The sequence below is a fragment of the Capra hircus genome, chromosome 15, assembly GCF_001704415.2.
Source record: "Capra hircus breed San Clemente chromosome 15, ASM170441v1, whole genome shotgun sequence".
NCBI lineage: Eukaryota > Metazoa > Chordata > Mammalia > Artiodactyla > Bovidae > Capra > Capra hircus.
Genome location: NC_030822.1, coordinates 44023315 through 44043473, shown reverse-complemented (window position 1 = coordinate 44043473; position 20159 = coordinate 44023315).

Below are 20159 nucleotides of genomic sequence, written 5' to 3'. Positions count from 1 at the left end.
AACACTAAACCAAGAAAACAGAAGTTCCAACAAGAAGAGATGAAGAGCACATGAAAGGTGACAGTGAGAAGTCCTAGGATGACAGCTTTGCACCAGCTGTAGAGGACAAGCATTGCTGACGAGAGCAAGGTGATTCAAAAGGGGAACGCTGTGGGCTCTCACTGGGCCAAAACAAATGAAACCACTGGTGTGTGATCTCCCAAATAAGGGTGTAAACCAAAAAAGAGGAAGAATTGTAACCCATTTCTAGGCAGCAGGGACTCAAACTCAGGAAAAGTTAAGAACAAAAATAAAAAGAATTCCCAGGATGACAGGAAAGGATAGTCCCAGTGCGATCTGAGCATGAGGACTAGAGTGCAAACAGTTACCATGGGAAAAGGATGGTTTCCAGGAGTGTCTTCAAGAGAAAAATTCAAACTGATAGATTTCCTGATGCCATTGGCCATGAGGAATAGTATAGTGAAAGATTATTGGAAGTTTTCGGAAGAGTTGTTGTTCAGTTGCTCAGTCGTGTCCAACTCTTTGTGACCCCATGGACTGCAGCATGCGAGGCCTCTCTGTCCATCAACCCGGAGTTTACTCAAACTCATGTCCATTGAGTCAGTGATGCCATCCAAGCATCTCATTCTCTGTTGTTCCTTCTCCTCCTGCCTTCTGTCTTTCCCAGTATCAGATCTGTTCCAATAAGTTGGCTCTTTGCATCAGGTGGGCAAAGTATTGGAGCTTCACCTTCAGTATCAGTCCTTCCAATGAATATTCAGGACTGATTTCCTTTAGGATGGACTGGTTGTATCTCCTTGCAGTCCAAAGGGCTCTCAAGAGTCTTCTCCAACACCACAGTTTAAAAGCATCAGTTCTTTGGTGCTCAACCTTCTTTAAGTTCCAATGCTTACATTCATAAGTGACTACTGGAAAAACATAGCTTTGACTATATAGATCTTTGTTGGCAAAGTAAATGTCTCTGCTTTTTAATATGCTGTCTAGGTTTGCCATAACTTTTCTTCAGAAGAATTAGCTATAGGTAATAAGTACAAAGAAACTTAAGCAAATGAAAAAAATCAAGGCAATTGTCAAGTTTAGGAAAAGCAAAATAAGAAAAAGTATATAATTTTGGTGTTCTTCAATGGTCAGTAGTAAATTGTATTTGCATAGGTATAATAATATATCAATGACTACTGATTGGGCAAAAAATTATAATAAAATTGTATTGGCAGAAGGGATAGAGGTGTAGACAGCTAAATCCTGATAAAAGGGAGCCACTACACGATGTCTAAAATTGATTAATCAAAAGATAGCAATAAGAACATATTTAGGAAAACAAATTTATACATACTGGAAGAAACAGCTAAGAGCCTAAAATGGGGAACACTGGAGAAGGTGGGTTAGAGGAATGGGGAGGGGAGAGGCAGGCAAGGGATTATTATTCTACATTAGGTGTTTCTGAAGAGTGGGATTGTCAGGGAAAGGATTTTATTTACCACTTTATATTCTCTGTACTATTCAAATTTTTTATGGTAAGTATATATTACTTTTATAAACATAATAGGAAATAATAAAACCAACATGCCATCCTTGTTTTCTGCCTTCTTGGGAATATCACCTCCAGGGTTTTGAGATACCAAGGAAGTTCTCACCATCAGCAGTGTCAAGACCTTTCCATGGGTTGTCATCTTTAAGCTTGAATGACAGTAAGGTAGTGACTCTGTGGGTGCCGCACTGTGGCTTCTCTTCTCACTCAAGAGCCCATCTCAATTTTTAGCATACTCCTATCTTCATGTCATCTCCGAGGGGCAGGAAGCTCCCGCCTGCCCCCTGGTCTCTCGCAACCAAGTTAGCCAAAGTCCTGCACGCCACAGAGCCTTTATCAGGCCATGTCCTGCTGTGCAGCGCATTCCTCTACTTTGAAGTTCTCTCCTCCTACCCTCATCATGTCTCCACTGGACAATCTTTTCAATTGTTGTACTCCCGCCCTCCCCAGGCTCCTAGGATAGAGATTTCCTGGCGCATAGTAATGTAATAATCACTAGTTAAGTTTGTGTTTGGACCACACAGAGAAAACACCCTGAAGTCGACTTTGACATTTACAGTGTATGATTAAAAGCTGGAGGCTGTCAGCAAACCTACTCAACCTTTGTCCAAGACAAAGACATTTTCCTATTAGAACAAGAAACAAATCTGCCCTCCACCATGGAGAAAGTGTGTGTTAGTTGCTCAGTCATGTGTCCGACCATTTGCGACCCATGGACTGTAACCTGCTAGGCTTCTCTGTTCGTGGGATTCTCCAGGCCAGAATACTGGAGTGGGTTGCCATTTCCTTCTCCAGGGGATCTTCCCAACCCGGGGATCGAACCTGGGTCTCTGACACAGCAGGCAGACTCCTTATGGCTTGACCCACCAGGGAAGACTCTCTTCCTGGGCTCTTTACTATACAAACATTCTTGAAAAGATAGTTTGGAACAAAATGGATACAAGATATTGCAGAAATGCAAAGGAGAATTGTCTCCCAAAACTGACCTATAGAGACAGTGAGACAGGTATTTGTTGTTTTAAGCCATTAAGGTTTGGAGTAATTTGTTTCATGGAAATAGATTCGTTGTTGTTCAGTTGCTAAATCATGTCCGACTCTTTGTGACCCCATATACTGCAGCATGCCAGGCTTCCCTGTCCTTCACTATCTCCCAGTTTGCTCAAACTCATGTCCATTGAGTCAGTGATGCCGTCCAACTATCTCATCATCTGTCAATCTGTTGCCCCCTTCTCCTCCTGCCTCAATCTTTCCCAGCATCAGGGGCTTTTCCAATGAATTGGCTCTTAGCATCAGGTAGTTAAAGTATTGCAATTTCAGCTTCAGCATCAGTCCTAGTGAATATTCAGAGTTGATTTCCTTTAGGATTGACTGGTTTGATCTCCCTGCAGTCCAAAGGACTCTCAAGAGTCCTATCCAATGCTGCAGTTCAAAAGCATCAGTTCTTTGGCACTCAGCCTCTTTATGGTCCAGCTCTCACATCTGTACTTGACTACTAGAAAAACCATAGCTTTGACTATACAGATCTTTGTTGGCAAAGTGGTACCTCTGCTTTTTAATACATTCATATATTTTTATTTCTAGTACTCTTCATTCCCGTCTGTAGATCTAGATTTCCGTCTGGTATGATTTACCTTTTGCTGGAATATTTCCTTTAACCTTTTTCCTAGTGCTGGTTTACCAGTAATGACTTTTTTCCAACTTTTTTATGTCCAAAAGTTTTTATTTCTTCTTTGTTTTCTTTGAAACAGCTTTCAGTTCAGTTCAGTTCAGTTGGTCAGTCATGTCCGACTCTTTGTGACCCCATGGACTGCAGCACACCAGGCCTCCCTGTTCATCACCAACTCCCAGAGTTTACTCAAACTCATGTCCATTGAGTCGGTAATACCATCCAACCTTCTCATTCTCTGTTGTCCCCTTCTCCTCCTGCCTTCAATCTTTCCCAGCATCAGGGTCTTTTCAAATGAGTCAGTTCTTTGCATCAGGTGGCCAAAGTATTGGAGTTTTAGCTTCAGCAGCAGTCCTCCCAGTGAATATTCAGGACTGATTTTCCTTTAGAATGGACTGGTTGGATCTCCTTGCAGTCCAAGGGACTGTCAAGAGTCTTCTCTAACACCACAGTTCAAAAGCATCAATTCTTTGATGCTCAGCTTTCTTTATAGTCTAACTCTCACATCCATACATGAGTACTGGAAAACCAAAGCTTTGACTAGATGGACAGTTGTTGGCAAAGTAATGTCTCTGCTTTTTAAAATGCTGTCTGTTTTTCTTCCAAGGAGCAAATGTCTTTTAATTTCATGTCTGCAGTCACCATCTGCAGTGATTTTGGAGCCCCCCAAATAAAGTCTGTCACTTTTTCCAATTTTTCCCCATTTATTTGCCATGAAGTGATGGGACCGGATGCCATGATCTTAGTTTTCTGAATGTTGAATTTTAAGCCAACTTTTTCGCTCTCCTCTTTCACTTTCATCAAGAGGCTCTTTAGTTCTTCTTTGCTTTCTGCCATAAAGGTGGTGTCATCTCCATATCTGAGGTTATTGATATTTCCCCTGATGATCTTGATTCCAGCTTGTGCTTCATCCAGTCTAGCATTTCTCATGATGTACTCTGCATATAAGTTAAATAAACAGGGTGACAAATAAGCAGGGTGAAACAGCTTTACTGAGGTATAACTTACATACTTCAAAATCCACCTATTGGAAATGTAAAATTTTAATGATTTGATATATCAGTAGAGTTGTGCAACCATAACCATAATCTAATTTTAGAACATTTCCCATCACTTTAAGAAGTTCCTCAATGTCCATTTAATCATTAATCTCCACTTCCACCCCAGGCCTAGGCAACCACTTAATCTACTTTCTATCCCTTCAAGTTTGTTCTTTCTAGATATTTCAGATGTAGAGAATCATATCTGTAGTTTTTGCTTCTGGCTTCTTTCACTTAGCATGTTTTTGAGGTTCATCCATGTTGTAGTATATATCAGTAGTTTATTCCTTGCAAATATTAAGTTTCCATTACATGGATACGCAATATCCATGTAATAAATAATATATGGATACATTTTATTTATTGACCAATTGGTGAACATTTTGATTGTTTCCTTTTAGGGCATTATGAATAATATTGCTATGAAAATTTGGATACAAGTCTTTGTGTGGACGTAAGTTTTCATCTATCTTGGGTAGCTTTATAGAAGTGGATTTTCTGTGTCATGTGGGTAAGTTTGTGCTACACTTTTAAGAAACTGACAAATTATTTTCCACAATGCTTGTACCATTTTGCATTCCCACCAGCAATGCCGAGGGTGTCAATTTCTGTGTGTCCTCACCAACACTTGGTGTTGTATATATTTTTTATTATTGCCCTTCTGATAAGTATATCATTGGCAGCTCACTGTGATTTTAATTTACACACCGTTGACAAATGATACCAAGCATCTTTTCATGTGCTCATCAGCCATTTGTTTGTCTTCTTTGGTAAAACGTCTTAAAATTTTCACCAATTTTAAAATTGGTTTGTTTTTCTTTTTATTATTGTAAGAGTTATTCATATATTTTAGATTCAGGCTCTTTATCAGGTGTATTATTTTCAATGTTTTATCCCAACCTATGGCTATCTCTTCATTTTCTTAATGGTGGCTTTAAGGCATGAAAGGTTTTTTTTAAAATTTTGATGAAGTCAAATTTATCAAGTTTTCTTTTAGGTCCAAGATTTTAGCGTCATGTCTAAAAACTTTATCTAATCCAAGGTTATGAAGATTTTCTCTTTACATTTGCTTTTAGAAGTCTTACAATGTTAGCTCTTAAATCTAGGTATATGATCCATTTGAAATTAATTTTGTATACTATATAAGGTAAGCATCTGAGTAATTTTTCTGTATGTGGATAGTCAGTTGTCTCAGTTTCCATGGTGGTTCAGTGGTAAAGAATCTGTTTGGCAATGCAGGAGACGCGGGTTCCATTCCTGTTGGAACGTTCCCTTGGAGAAGGAAATGGCAACCCACTCCAGTATTCTTGGCTGGAACATTCCATGGACAAAGGAGCCTGGAGGATTACAGTCCACGGGGTCTCAAAAGAGTCCAACATGACTTAGCCACCATGGAAGCCTAGACAACTGAATATAGTCTACACTGAGGAGACTGCAGGAGTGTAAACATAACTTTTATATGTACTGGGATACCAAAAAGTATATATGACTTGCTTTATTGAGATACTCACTTTATTGTGGTGATGTGGAACTGAACTTGCAGTATTTCTGAGGTATGTCTGTATTTTCTTACTCAAAATTTCATATATTTTGTCTTGTTTATAATTGTTTTAGGCAAGAGGTTAAGTCCAACGCCTGTTACTTCATCTTGGCTGGAAAGTTGTTTATACCAATAGCCTCCTAAATTTTCCCCAGGTCTTCTCTCTCATTGTTTGAATTTGGTACACAGTCATTAGATTTGTCTTGGACTATTTAGATAACACACATAAAAAGTATATTAAAAACTCCCATAATTCCCCTATAGTAATAACTCTGGTTAGTGTTTTGTGTATTTCATATTTCCTTCCAGTTTTCTATCTTCTGTTTCCGCATGGTTTTACATCAGTCTTTCCCTTACTTGACTTCTTTCTAGCCTTTTACTTAATGATCAACCCTTCATTTAAAAATTTTTGTTCATTATTAGCTTCTAGAGTATCCCTTTCTCTTGGCTCTTTTTCAACACTTCCAAACCCTAAGAATACTCCTTCTCTCTCCTTACAAATTCTTCCTCCTCTATGTACCCTTAACTACTGATTTCTTTCTCTTTTCTCTTCTCACTCAGTATCCACTTTCTCCTTGAGTGATCTCATCTCTTACCCTTGACTTCAGTTGTCAATCATCTGCTTATGACTCACAAATTTATTAATGTATTTCCAGATCTCTCTCTGCAGTACTCCAGATCTATATAGCCAATGGCCGAATGTACATCTCTAGTCAGCTGTCTTGTAGTGTGTCCCAAACACGACTCATTGACTTCCTCCACAATCGAATCTGCCTCTTGGTTCCATCCCAGTGAATGGTACTGATGTCCGCCTTTCTTCCCACGTTAGAACCAGAGAAGCCATGCTTGACTGTCCTTTCTTTTCTTAACCCCATACATTTAATGGAGGCGCTTAATTCTTGACTAGTTGATCTCGTAAACATCTCCTTTCCTCACACCTGTGGCCTGGTTTTCCCACACTCCCACATTCCTATTGTTCACTTCTTTGTTGTGTCTCACCTGAGCTGCTGCGGCATCCTTTTATCTGGTCTCTGGAGAAGCACTGGATGCTCTGTGATCTTTCTGTGCACCAATCACAGCATGTCACTCTCTTGTTTAAAGAACACCAGTGGTTCCCTATCATTTATAGGATAAAACCTTTAGCTTAGTATTGAATATGTACAGGCTCTTCACAGTCTGCCTCCAGATTCCTTTTCAGCCTCCTGCTCCTCCCAGACACATTTTTCCCAAATGCAGCATCCCCTCTACCTCTTTACAGGCTCTTCTTTCTGTCTGGAAAGTTCTTCCCAATTATCTCTGTTTGACAAATGCCTTCTGATATTTCAAGATATAGCTTAAGTGCTCACTTCTTCAGTGAATCTTTCCTGGAACCATTCTAAAAACCCATCCTGTCTCGGCCCCGCAGTTCCTTCGCTCAGCTATCACTGCGCTAGTCACAGTGGCCTGAGGTCATGCATTTACATCTATTTCTCCTACTAGACTGTGTGTTCTTCAAAAGCAGTGGCCATCTTACTCCCTATTATGTACTTACCTCTCTCTCAAGGGCTCAGTATAATAGTACAGAGTAAGTATTCAGTAAAGTAAGCGCACACGCCGAACACGCAAGAGCACTCAGTAAATGTTTGTATCGTACTTTGTTTCCTAACTGGGATCCACAAGAGGCGTTGGAGGGCCCCTTGAGCTTTCTGTATTGTACATGAAATTACATATTTTGAAGATATTTTCCTAAAAAGAAGATCCATTCTAGTCAAGAGATTTTCAGAGGGCGTCTGTTTTCACCTGAATTTAAGTACTTCTACCAGGAAGTTGTTTTCAGAAACCTGAAGCTCAGTTCAGAGCTTCAACTTCACCTTGGGAATGAGGTGACTTCTACAGCCACTCACATCACTCAGTTCTGGAGTGAGGAGCGAGCTGGAGTGGGGTGTTTGCAGAAAGTCCGTGTTCCCATCACAAACCAGGACATGCAGAAAGTTGACTTCTCAAGGCACTGTATCCTCTTCTCTCATGTTCTTGAGCACACATACCAGAATGAATGCAAACTCAAAATTCAAATGTGGATGCATCACACACATCCACAGACATGCAGCCAGGCACACACAAACACATTCATCTGCATGCACACAGATACACACGTTCACACAAATTGGCCACCTACAAATATGGGGCCTGAGTGGCTCACAGCCTGGCCGACCCCTGTTCCATATGTAGCCACACGTGCACATACACAGCCACGCATGTGAGAATCACAGGACCTGGCTCCTGCCCTCCCCCCTGCAGAGAGCGAGTGCTGCCCCTGGCACTGGGCCCGGGGAGACAGCCGAGTGGAGCCATCTGTCAAGCTGAGGTTCCTGCGCCGCCCATTCTGCCTGAGCTCAGACGCTCGGCATGCCGAGCATGCAGGCTCACTATTCTCTCTGGCTGAATCATGCTGAGTGAGCTGGCCCCGCCAGAGTTTATCAAATCAGAACAGAATTTTGGCAAAACAGATGACTTGTGAGCTTGGCATTTGTGGGCCTGGGAGGTGGAGACCGGTAGAGGGAGGAAGGAGGAGTGGAGGTGCGGAGAGAGGAAAATTACTTGTCAACACAGGGAGAAGGCAGAGAAGAGAGTTCAAGTGGCAGTATGGCAGGCGGACTTCGGTGCTAGACGTAAAGTCAAAAAACTGGATTCCGATTCCAGCCCTGGCTTGTAGGAGCCACGTGACTTTGAACATGTTAAATTGCCTCTTTGAGCTTTGGTTTATTCTGTAAAATTGACCTATTAAAATTGCCTCGCTCACAGCGTTGACAACAGGATTTTATGAGATAGGACATGTCAACATGTCAAGTGCACAGTGTGCCTGGCACTTGGTGACACTTGAGAAATGATGACTGTTACAGTCAGAGAAAGGGAGAATTTCAAGAGATCAAGCAGACCAGCAGCCCAGCCTGACCAGCCCTTTGGATTCACCATCCCATCCCCACTGGGCCTGGGTACGCCAGGGGGGGTTCCAGTCTTCATCTGAAAACCAAATGCCCTGCAACTGCCCTGGTGGTCCTGTGGCTGACTTCACCTTCCAGTGCAAGGGGTATTGGTTTGATCCCTCATAGGGGAGGTAAGATCCCACACCTCGGGGCCAGAATACCAAAACAAGACACAGAAGCAATATCGTAACAAATTCAATAAAGGCTCTAAAATGGTCCACATCAGAAACTCCTATATTAAAAAAAGTTCCTTAATCTACATTGCACCCCACTGGCTTCTTGTGTGGCTTCCTACTATTCCTCACACTCACCTCCTGAATCTCAGAATTAACACTGCCCCTCTGATCCTCACCTTCACTTCTGTATGTCCCCTGGGGCTGCTTCTCCCTCTGGCTCCTCAGTCTATGGGGCTCCCACCACTCCCATGATCTGATTTGGGTAATAGTCACAAAGATAGTAGCAATACATGGACTTTATTAAACACTCACTTGTGTGCCAGAGATTTGCAGAGTAAATTTAATTTAACCCTCCTGATAACCTTGTAGAGTAAATACTATTATTATTCCCATTTTACAACTGAAGACACTGAGGTGCCAAAAGATTGCTATCTGCCCGATGTACGACACTGACTGCAAGTCACACTGTTGTCTCTTGTACTGCTAAGAGACACTGGCAATTACACCATATTACAGCACTAAGATGCTTTGGTGCAGAGATGTTTGAAATAAGAAAGTGAGGGGTGGGGAGCATGCATTACAGAATTAATGAATTGCAGTAGTTGTGACAGAGCCAGGATTTGACCTCTGGAAGTCTGTCTGACTCTAGGGCTTGCACCACACCATACTGCCCTCAAACTCACATTTATGGAGCCCTCTATGGAACAGACATTGTGCTAAATTCTTTTTTTTTTTTTTTTTTTTTTCTGGCTGTCCTGGGTCTTGGTTGCTGCCTGGGTTTCCTCTAGTTGTGGTGAGTAGGGGCCATCGTCTAGCTGTGGTGTGTGAGCTTCCCATTGCAGTGGCTTCTCTTGTTGTGGAGCACGGGCTCTAGAGCACAGGTTCAATAGTTGTGACACATGGACTTAGTGGCTCCGCAGCCTGTGGGATCTTCCTGTATCAGGGATCAAACCCATGTCTCCCACACTGGCCCGCAGACTTGCTGCCACTGAGCTACCAGGGAAGCCCAAGCTCAGTTCTTAATAGGCATTACGTGACCTCATTCAGACCTTATTAACCATCCTATGAGGTAGGCACTGTACTCTACTTCATTTTGCAGATGAGGAAATTAAAGCTCTGAGAAGTTATACCACTTGTCTAAGGTATCACCGTAAGTTATAAAATTAAGATTCGAAACAAGATCTGTCTGACTCGAGCCTTTGCTCTATATTTTTGCTCTCACCACACAGCATGCAAGATTTTAGTTCCCCAACCAGGGGTTGAACCCATGCCATGCCCCCTGCCGTGGAAGAGTGGACTCTTAACCACTGGACCACCAGGGAAGTCCCCAGAGTCTTTGCTCTTAACCATCATGTGAGTCAGATGCCTTCTCTTAGCCTGGAGGGTTGCTCCCCATTTCCTCCAAAGATCTCCTTGGAGCCTCTGGAGCTGAGTCACAGCTGCTGTCCTGATTTCCAGCCTTAGACTAGGTTTTGCGGTGGTGGGTGCTAAGTCGGTGGGAGGTTCTGTCCTGGACTGGAGGGCAGAACACTGGTGTTCTGTGCTGCTCTGCCTCTGGGTGGCATGACCTCTCTGCAGGCCCTTCTGCACTGGGCCTTGGTTATCCCACTGGTAATGTGGGGAGAATAATCCTTCTCCTGGACTTTAGTATTCTTGGGACTTCCCTGGTGTTCAGTAGTTAAGACTCCACCGGCCCACTGCATGGGGCATGAGTTTGATGCCTGGTTGCGGAACTGTTAATAAGATTCTGCATGCTGTGTGGTGTAGCCACACACACACACATACACACACACACACATACACACAAATTAGTATTCTCTTTGAGTTCAAAATAGAAGAAATCTTGCATAAAAGATTAGTGCTTCAGCAAACCATCATCTATAGATCTAGCTCCCAACTAAATTCCAGAATTTTAGTTCCCCCAATTTCCCACCAAACCAGGGACATCTCCAAAGGATCACCTCCCTTCCTTTGTTCACCCTTTTCTATGTGTCTGAAAGGCCTTCTCCTCTTTGCTTAACACAGTAACACCAATGCTTTAAGGTCTAGTTCATAGACTTCCCTCCAGAAGATGCCCCTGGACAGCTGTCCTTGAATTTCTCCCTCCTCATCTTTGACTATAAGCTCTTATGACACGCAGCACTCACTTGTTATGTCATTATTAATGTATAGCACATCTCCTCTCTGGAGGACATGCATTGGTTTTTCTTCTCTCCCTTTTGATAACAGCAACTTGATTTCCCCCTGCCTCTTCCTCAGGCTTCTTCACATATGCCTTTCTCTTTTTTCTCTGTTTCTCTGCCTCACATATTGATTGAACCATCATAGCAGTTATGAATGCAGGCTCTGGACTCTAATTTTGGTTCTGCCACTTACTACCCATATGATCTTGGGCAAAGTCACTTATATCTTACAGATAAGGATGTAGTGTTATTTGCTTCATTAGATTGTTGAGAACATTAAATGGATTACAGATTTAATTAAATTTGGGCCTGGCATAAGGTAATGCTCAGGAAATGTTAGCTGCTGTTATTTTTATTGTCATAATTAAGAACCTTTAAGCACCAAGAAACAGAAAATCTAACTCAAACTAGCATAAACAGTAAGGAGATTCTTCATCTTCTATAATAGGAAGGCTTTAAGTAGATCAGGCTCCAGGCATGGAATAATCAGGCTCTGACTCTGCTTTTCTTCAGTTCTAGCTCTGCCCTCTCCTTTGTGCTGGCTTTGTCTGTAGCCTGGCTTCCCTCATTGTCTAGAGATGGCTGTGTCACTGTGTCCTGAATAACTGTGACAACATGCTTCCTTGTTCAAATCCATCATAACAGAGACCAAACCTCCTCCCCCGCAACAGAAATATAAATCCCTTCTTTCAATCTGTTTAGGCCAGTTTAAGTTATACTTGTGCCTGCCCCTGGACTAATGACAGTGACCAGGAGGATTCCCTGTGTTGATTGGCTTAAGCCTGGCTTCTTGAACCAGTTGCTGATAAGTGAGGTTGAGTTGCCAGGATCGGCTTAGTCTAATTGGGATCTGAAATTAGAGATGGAGTCCAGCTTTCTCTTGGTCACGTGGTTGCATTCTGGAAAATGGGGAGGGTTTCTCTTAGAAAGAGTAGAAGAATATCTGAATGCTGGCTGGACAACCAATGGTATCCTTTGCAGTGATAGCTATTTTGCTGTTTGCATGCTAGTTCACATGGATCGCCTCAGGCCTTTGCTCAAAAGGCTCCTTTCTAGTGAAGTCCTTTTTGACCATGAGGTCAGTTACCTAAAGACTCACACACACTCTCACCTTACCTAAATTAGCTCTCTTCCACTCCTCTCTGCACTTCCTAGCTCCCTCACCCTGTATTAGTTTTAGCTAAAAACTCCCTACCTGATGCACGGTGTACTTCTGGCTTCATTTGCCTGTTATCTCCTTCTAGAAAACAAACTCCATGAGGGTAGAGATTTTGGTTTCTTCATGCTGTGTTTCTAGTACCTAGAAGAATCCTGGCCCATAGTAGACACACAGGAACAGTTTGTTGAATGAATAAATGATTCTGGCCTGACCTACAGGCCTCTGCTCTTCCCCAGAGACTATCCCCTGTTGGGGGTCTTTTCTTCTCCCCCTGTTCTTTTTCTCCATCTATTACCTCCTCGTCTGTCTCCCTGTCTCTCTAATATCCATCTGTGAAGCAGGCTGGCATTTGTAATTTTGTTTTCCTTCTGCACAGTATTGATTATAAATCCTTTCCTTTTCTCTTTCATGCTAATGATTACCTCTCATTCTCTACATGCAAAGTGTTAAATAATTTGTGTTCAAATAAAATTAGACCATCTAAATGGCCTTTCCAGCTGGCAAAGAATTAAGACATGGCAACTCATTTTTTTTTTAGAACTACATTTATTTTTTTACGCTTGTTGTAAATACACTGTGTATTTATAGAAACGCATAAAAAGTGTTTCCCTGTAGATCCTTCTGAGTCGACTCTTCCATGGCTTCCTAAATTTGTATTCTGTCTGAAGTCTCCTTTGGTATAAATATTAAACAAATTTTTAAAGCCCATATGAATTTACTGATGATAGTCTTTAATGCACAGGCCTAAAGTGCTTGAAGGCTTTAATTGAGTTCAGAACTAACAAGCAAAACACACAATGAAACATTGAGTAGGAAAAACTGTAATGAAATGAGGAAAGGAAAGCAGCTACCAACAAATTTGCCTTGTCTTTTGTGGAAAAAAAAAAAACTTTCCACTATTCAAAGAACATCAGAAATGTCTTTCACTGAACTGTAGTAATGGTTTGAAAAACTTTCCCTCCTCCATGATTGAAGCTTCAGATCAAAGCATATACCAAAAGCCAACTGGGAAATACTTTTCTTTTTATCTTCCTTGAGAGGAATCGCAGGTGGTGTCCGCTACAATGCTTTGTCTTCAAAGGTTCAATAGACTCATGTTCTCCAGTTAACAGGTAAGACCTCCTATGTTACAGTCACGATGATTCTTCTGTTTCCATCAAGCTCTTATCACACGTCCCCCAGGACCTCCATCAGCACTCCAGGACAGTACTGCCATAGTTCACAGAGTCCAAATTGTATCAGAGACATTTTTAAAAGTAATACTTTCTGATGCCAAAATGAAATGTCAATGTCTGGGGTTAGGTTTTTTTCCTTTTTGGAAGTGTGTTCTATGATACAGATGAGTTCTACATCTATTGCTGAGCAAATATGCCAGTTATTTGTCAATGAGACATTTTCCAAAGAGTTTGGCTATAAGCAATCTTACGTTACTCAGAAACATCTCTAAATGCTGCCCCCAGTGTATATCCAGGACAGACATCATGCAGGGTCTCTTCAGGTTTTCCTTTTTAACGTGAGGATCTGATGAAAAATCCAGTTAGTGCAGGAAATGTGGAGCACTTTTCATTAGCTGAGAGAGGGTTCAGGTCGCAGAAAATGCCACTTGGGTCTGGATTCAGATTTGGGTTTAGATTCTGCTAGCTTCATGACCGGAGAAGGCAATGGCACCCCACTCCAGTACTCTTGCCTGGAAAATCCCATGGACGGAGGAGCCTGTTGGGCTGCAGTCCATGGGGTCGCTAGGAGTCGGACACAACTGAGCGACTTCACTTTCACTTTTCACTTCCATGCATTGGAGAAGGAAATGGCAACCCACTCCAGTGTTCTTGCCTTCAGCATCCCAGGGATGGGGGAGCCTGGTGTGCTGCCATCTATGGGGCTGCACAGAATCAGACACGACTGAAGCAACTTAGCAGCAGCAGCAGCAGATTCATAACTGTGGACAAGATACTTAATTTTTTTTTTTGCCACATTGCATGGCATATGGGATCCTAGTTCCCCAGCCAGGGACGGAACCCGCACCTCCTGCATTGAAAGTATGGAGTGCTAACTGCAAGACTGCCAGGGAAGTCCCTACCTAACTTAAAAAAAATTTTTTTTTTGTTTTGCTAATTGAAGTACAGTTAATTTACAATGTTGTGTTAGTTTCTGGTGCACAAAGTATACCAGTTATACATATATATACACACAAAAAATACTGAGCATAGTTCCCTGTGCTATACAATAGATTAAGCAAATTTTCAAGGAGAAAAATTCTCTGCTTTCCCCCATGCCACCTCTACCCTAAAACCTTCTGCCTCTAATGAAGGACTTGTAATCGCTAGCAGCCTTCTTTCCTTGGGTGGTGTTTTCTGACTCTAGGATTGGACAGAAGAACAGTGATAAAAGTAACAACACATAACACGCATTTGCTCAGAAATTTACAATGAAAACCTGCCCCTCATTCTTTTCTTAATTATATAATTAATATATGCTCATATTACTTGTTTAAAATAAAAAGTGAGTCTCTCCGTCTTTTCCAATCTTACTCCCCCGAGGTAACCACTGTTAATAGATTAATGTACATTTGTGTATTGCTGATCCTGTTCATGATGCCTACTGTCCTGCTGTGTCTCACTGTGTGCACTATTCCCTGAACCCATGGTAGGCAAGGCACGAGCTAAGAAGACGCGAGGAGCCATAGGAACTGCAGACACATTTACTCTCTCTTGGCTGACACAGCGGCTGTAACAGCAGCCATAACATAACCTCACATGACACAACACAACCCCTAGGGCTTTCCAGGTGAAACATACATGCTTACAAAACAAAAGTAGCTTGTAGCCAAGTAAGTATCTCGTGACACACATGCGCAGTGCTATGAGTGATCCCAGCTGTTACATAATCATTATTCACAAAACGTGGGGCAAGAGCAAGAGGCCATAGGGTAAGAGAGCCTGACCACCCCATCTTGGCTAATTTGCTCTTTCCCTACACTTTGCCAGATTTTTTCCTTTGCATACTTAGCATATCCTCCAGAATTTCAGTTCCTTCTCCATGATACAGATTGTTGCCAGAAAGCAGCTACCTGGGCTAGGATTACATTTTCTATACATCCTCACACCCAGATGTGACCATGCGTATCGTTTTTGCCTGTGGAATGTGAGCAGGAAGAACATGTATCAGTTCTGAGCCGAAACTTTCAGGAAGAGAGTGTGACTTCCACACCCTGTTCTCCTTTGGCCTGCTCTGGGGGCCAACAGAACCGCAAGATGAAAGGAACCTCAGTCTTTGAATCACTGACGGGAAAAGGGCCACCTGCCAAACAACCATGAACTTAACGTGAGTGAGAAATGAAATTCTGTTTGCGTCTTTATACATTTGCGGGTTTATTTGTTGCAGCCACTGTGGTGGTGGTGGTTTAGTCGCTAAGTCATGTCTGACTCTTGCAACCCCATGGACTCTAGCCCACCAGGCTCCTCTGACCGTGGAATTCTCCAGGCAGTAATACTGGAGTGGGTTGCATTTCCTTTTTCAGGGGATCTTCCTGATTGAAAGAAATCAAATCCGTTTCTTTCATTGCAGGGGGCTTCTTTACCACTGAGGCACCAGGGAAGGAAGTAGTCGCAGCCACTAACGGTACCATAATTAATACAGCATATACAAACACAAGCCATTTTGAGTTACATTATGTTCACATACACAGAATTTTTAAAAATAGGATCACACATCTGACCATGGTGTCGTTTGGCTTTCACAGCTGAGAGAGGTCACCTGTGAGATATGGCCAGGAGGTGAAGGAGCTGGAGCTGGAAACTGGGCCTTGCAGCCTCAAAGTCTGTATGCTTTTCAGCGCCCTCATGCCAGCTATAAACTGGCCTTCGCCGACCTCTTTGATGGTGTTAACATGCAAGAAGGTGTTATTTGTTAGGCTTCTTTGATGACTCAGAACAGCTGCGCTCCCCTCTGAGGTGGGGGGCGGGTAACCCAGGTAGGCTCTGCCCACCCAGAAGCCTGTGGCTTCCTGCCTTCCTCAGCTCAAGGGTTTCTCAAAGGAAGAGCCTTCAAAACGATCATATTTCTCAGAAGGCATAGTTTGATTTGACAAGCGCAGGCTGCAAAGAGGGCAGGTGTGTGGGCTTGTGATGACCAGCAGTGAGAGAGGAAGAGCTGCAGCTTGAAAGCCTCCTTCTCCAGACCAGCATGAACACCCTCCCGGCCTCAGGGTTTACAACTAGTGAGCTTGTGTCCCCAGAGGGGCAGCCCTCCTCCAGGTTCCAAACACCACCCAAAAGCAAGCTGCAGAAAGGCAGATGGCCTCAGATCTCATAGGCTTCCAGGAAACTTTGACAGTTCTAAGAAGCCCCCACTTCCTGCCTCCCAGGAGTTGGAGAGGCCCTCACTGGCTGCCCCCTCCACCCCTGGAAACATTCCCTAGGGGATACCTCCATGTGGACAACTGTTCTTAGAAGCAATGTGGGCAGCAGGAGGGGGTGGGGAAGGAGGCCCCTCAGCTTATCCCCACTTCTCTTGGGCACCCTCCACATACATTTCTCCTAGCTCAGCATCCATCTATCACCTCCAGAACCAAAGACAGGTCCAGAGGTGAGCGCAAGCAACTGATAACTAAAAAGGCACTTCACTGTGGTTGTGAAATTTCTATATATATAATTTATTTATTTGTTTGGTCCCACGGGGTCTTTGTTGCAGTGTGCGGATTTCCCACTGTAGTGGCTTCTCCTGTTGCCGAGCTCAGGCTCAGTAGTTGTGGCCCTCGGGCTTAGTTGGTCCACAGCTTCTGGAATCTTCCTGGACCAGGGATCGAACTTGTGACCTCTGCATTGGCAGATGGATTCCTATCTGCTGTACCACCAGGTAAGTCCATGGGTATGAAATGTAATAAATCAAGGTTTCCCAGTATGGAAGCCAGATAGCCTTGGTGGGAGATAAAATAATGTTTCCACATAAACACCAGCATTAAATAAGATTAAATTATTTCCCTTTTCACATTTTTTCAACACTTTGATTACATCAAAAAGAATGTATCTTGGGTGCTAGTAGATTTTTAACACCTCTCTACTACCAGTAAGACTCATCAGGGAAAAAAAAAAAAGAGAGAGAATGAACAAATAGATAATGTCAAACATAAAATGGGGTTGTAACAACTGATACGACAGATACTAAAATGACATACCAGGAATAAACATTTTATAATGTAATGTAATTTTTTAAAAAGATACCCTTTACAAAAACAACATCATTTTATGCATCTAGAAACAAATCTCTAACAAAAGCTGTGTTCCCGGCCTTTATCAAGAAAATTGTAAAACTTTAATGAAAAAAGGAAAAGCTAGACAAATTAAAAGATACAGCATGGATAGAAAGAAGACTCAATATTATAAAGGTGTCAGTTCTCCCAAATCATATATGGACAGGGTTTTGTTTGTTTATTTGTGTGTGTGTGAAATTTTTCTAGCTGATTCTAAAATGTATTTAAAAGAGCAAAGAAGGCTGATATTTTATGTAACGTGGTCAGGAAAGGCCTTTCTGGGAGATGACTGTGAGGAGTGAGGCCTTCTGGTCAGGTTGAACAAGGCTCTGAGGGTACCAGCTGGCTTGGAACATTTGAAGGATATACAGGGCTCACTGTGGCTGGAGAGGACTGAATGAGCAGCAGGAATGAGGTCAGAAAGGATCCCAGGAACTGGATTGCATGGTCCTTACAGACTGTGGTAAGAGCTCTAGAATTAACTCTGAGATGGATAGTCCCTAGAGTTTTTTTGAGCAAGGAATGACCCAATCAAAATACGTTACAAGTTTTTAAAATTTTATTATTTATTGTTTAAAATTTTTAAATTTTCTGTTGGGGTATAGTTGATTAACAATGTTGTATTAGTTTCAGATACACAGCAAAGTGATTCAGTTATACAAAATCGTGTTAAAGATTTTGAAAGGGGCAAAAAAAAAGATTTTGAAAGGGTTGGAAATATTCAGTAAACCTGTTATCAGGTGGTATGCAAATGCAGTAACAGAAAAACTGAAGGATGTGCATGCATGAATGACTGAAATTTAGGAAAATTGTGTTTTGAGTAATTCCTTTTGTCACAGATTTGGTCTTCCTAATTCACTCAGTCCAAACAGAATGGGAAAGGATCTAGGTTTTTGGAGCCAACACTGACAAGCGTGCCATAGGGCCAAGCCAGGCCCAACTCCTCTTTTTGCTCCTTTGGCCCATGGCTGGAACTCTGATTACAGCCTTCAGGGAGTGAGTCCAAAAAGCAGTAACTCTGTCCAGCTCCTGAAAAATATCACTGACTTCGAGACTAATGAGACTTAAAGAAGGCTAAAGGTGAAAGAGACTACAGAGAGAATAACAAAAAAACCTATAGTACAACTAGCATGTCCATAAGGGACCTCTTATCTTCTCTAAAATATTGTTCCTTTTCTGGCATTCCCTAGTCCAGTAGGGGCAACACCACTATTCATTCAGTCAGTCATCAAATATTAATTAAGCACGCATTCTTAGTATTGAATTCACTGGGATGAGCAAAATAGATGCAGTCTCTGCCCTCATGGAGAGAAAGACAATTCAAAAATAAAGAAGTAATTCTTAGACACAAGTAGGGTGATGTGGTAGAGCAAGTTTACTGCAGGTAGTGGGCAGGCCAAGTGTGGCCCACTGCCTTTTCTTTGTAAATAAAGTTTTATTGGAACACAGCCATGGTCATTTGCTAACATTTTGTCTGGCTGCTTTCATGCTACAGTGGCAGAGTTGAGTAGCTACAACAGAAACCGTATGGCTTTCAAAGCCTAAAATATTAACTATCTAGCCCTTGGCAGAAAGTGTTACCTACCCCTGTGATAGAGGAGAATGGACATCTCTTACCAATGTCCTGTGGAGCTTTCTGCAATGATGGAAATGTTCTCCATCTGTGCTAATGTGCTAGCCAGTAACCACATATAGATATTGAGTACTTGAAATGTGGCTAGTAACTGAGGAACTTAAATTTTATCTCATTTAATTAATTTAGATTTAAATTTAAATAGACACATATCGCTAGAACAACATTTTTTGTCATTGTTGTTCAGTCACTCAGTTGTGTCTGACTCTTAGCGACCCTATGGACTGCAGCACGCCAGGCTTCCCTGTCCTTCACTATCTCCCCGAGTTTGCTCAAACTCATATACATTGAGTCAGTGATGCCATCCAACTGTCTCATCCTCTGTCGTCCCCTTCTCCTCCTGCCTTCAATCTTTCCCAGCATCAGGGTCTTTCCAAATGAGTCAGTTCTTCACATCACATACCCAAAGTATTGGAGCTTCAGCATCAGTCCTTCCAATTAATATTCAGGGTTGATTTCTTTTAGGGTTGACTGATTTGGTCTCCTTGCTGTCCAAGGGACTCTCAAGAGTCTTCTCCAACACCACACTTTGAAAGCATCAATTCTTTGGTGCTCAGCCTTCTTTATGGTCCAACTCTCACATCACATCATATAGAACAAAGTAGTTCTATATATAGAACAAAGTAGTTCAATATAATGGTACAGGCCAGAAATGTAGAGTTCTTCCCTGAATCCTCATTTTTTCCCCCATTGTCACTATTGTTTAGTTGCTAGGTCATGTCCAACTCTTTTGTGATCACATGGACTGTAGCCCTCCACGATCCTCTGTCCATGGGATTTCCCATGCAAGAATAGTGAAGTGGGTTGCCATTTCCTTCCCAACCTAGGAATCGAACCCACATCTCCTGCATTGGCAGGGGGGTTCTTTACCACTGAACCAGCAGGGGAGGCCCCATTTCTTCCCCATGCTTCTAAATACCTCTAAAATCCCATTAAGCCAATAAAAGTCTAAATCTAAATATATGTTCACCATAATTGCAATTGTGTCCAAATGTGTCCAACGATACACCAAAGTATGTATCT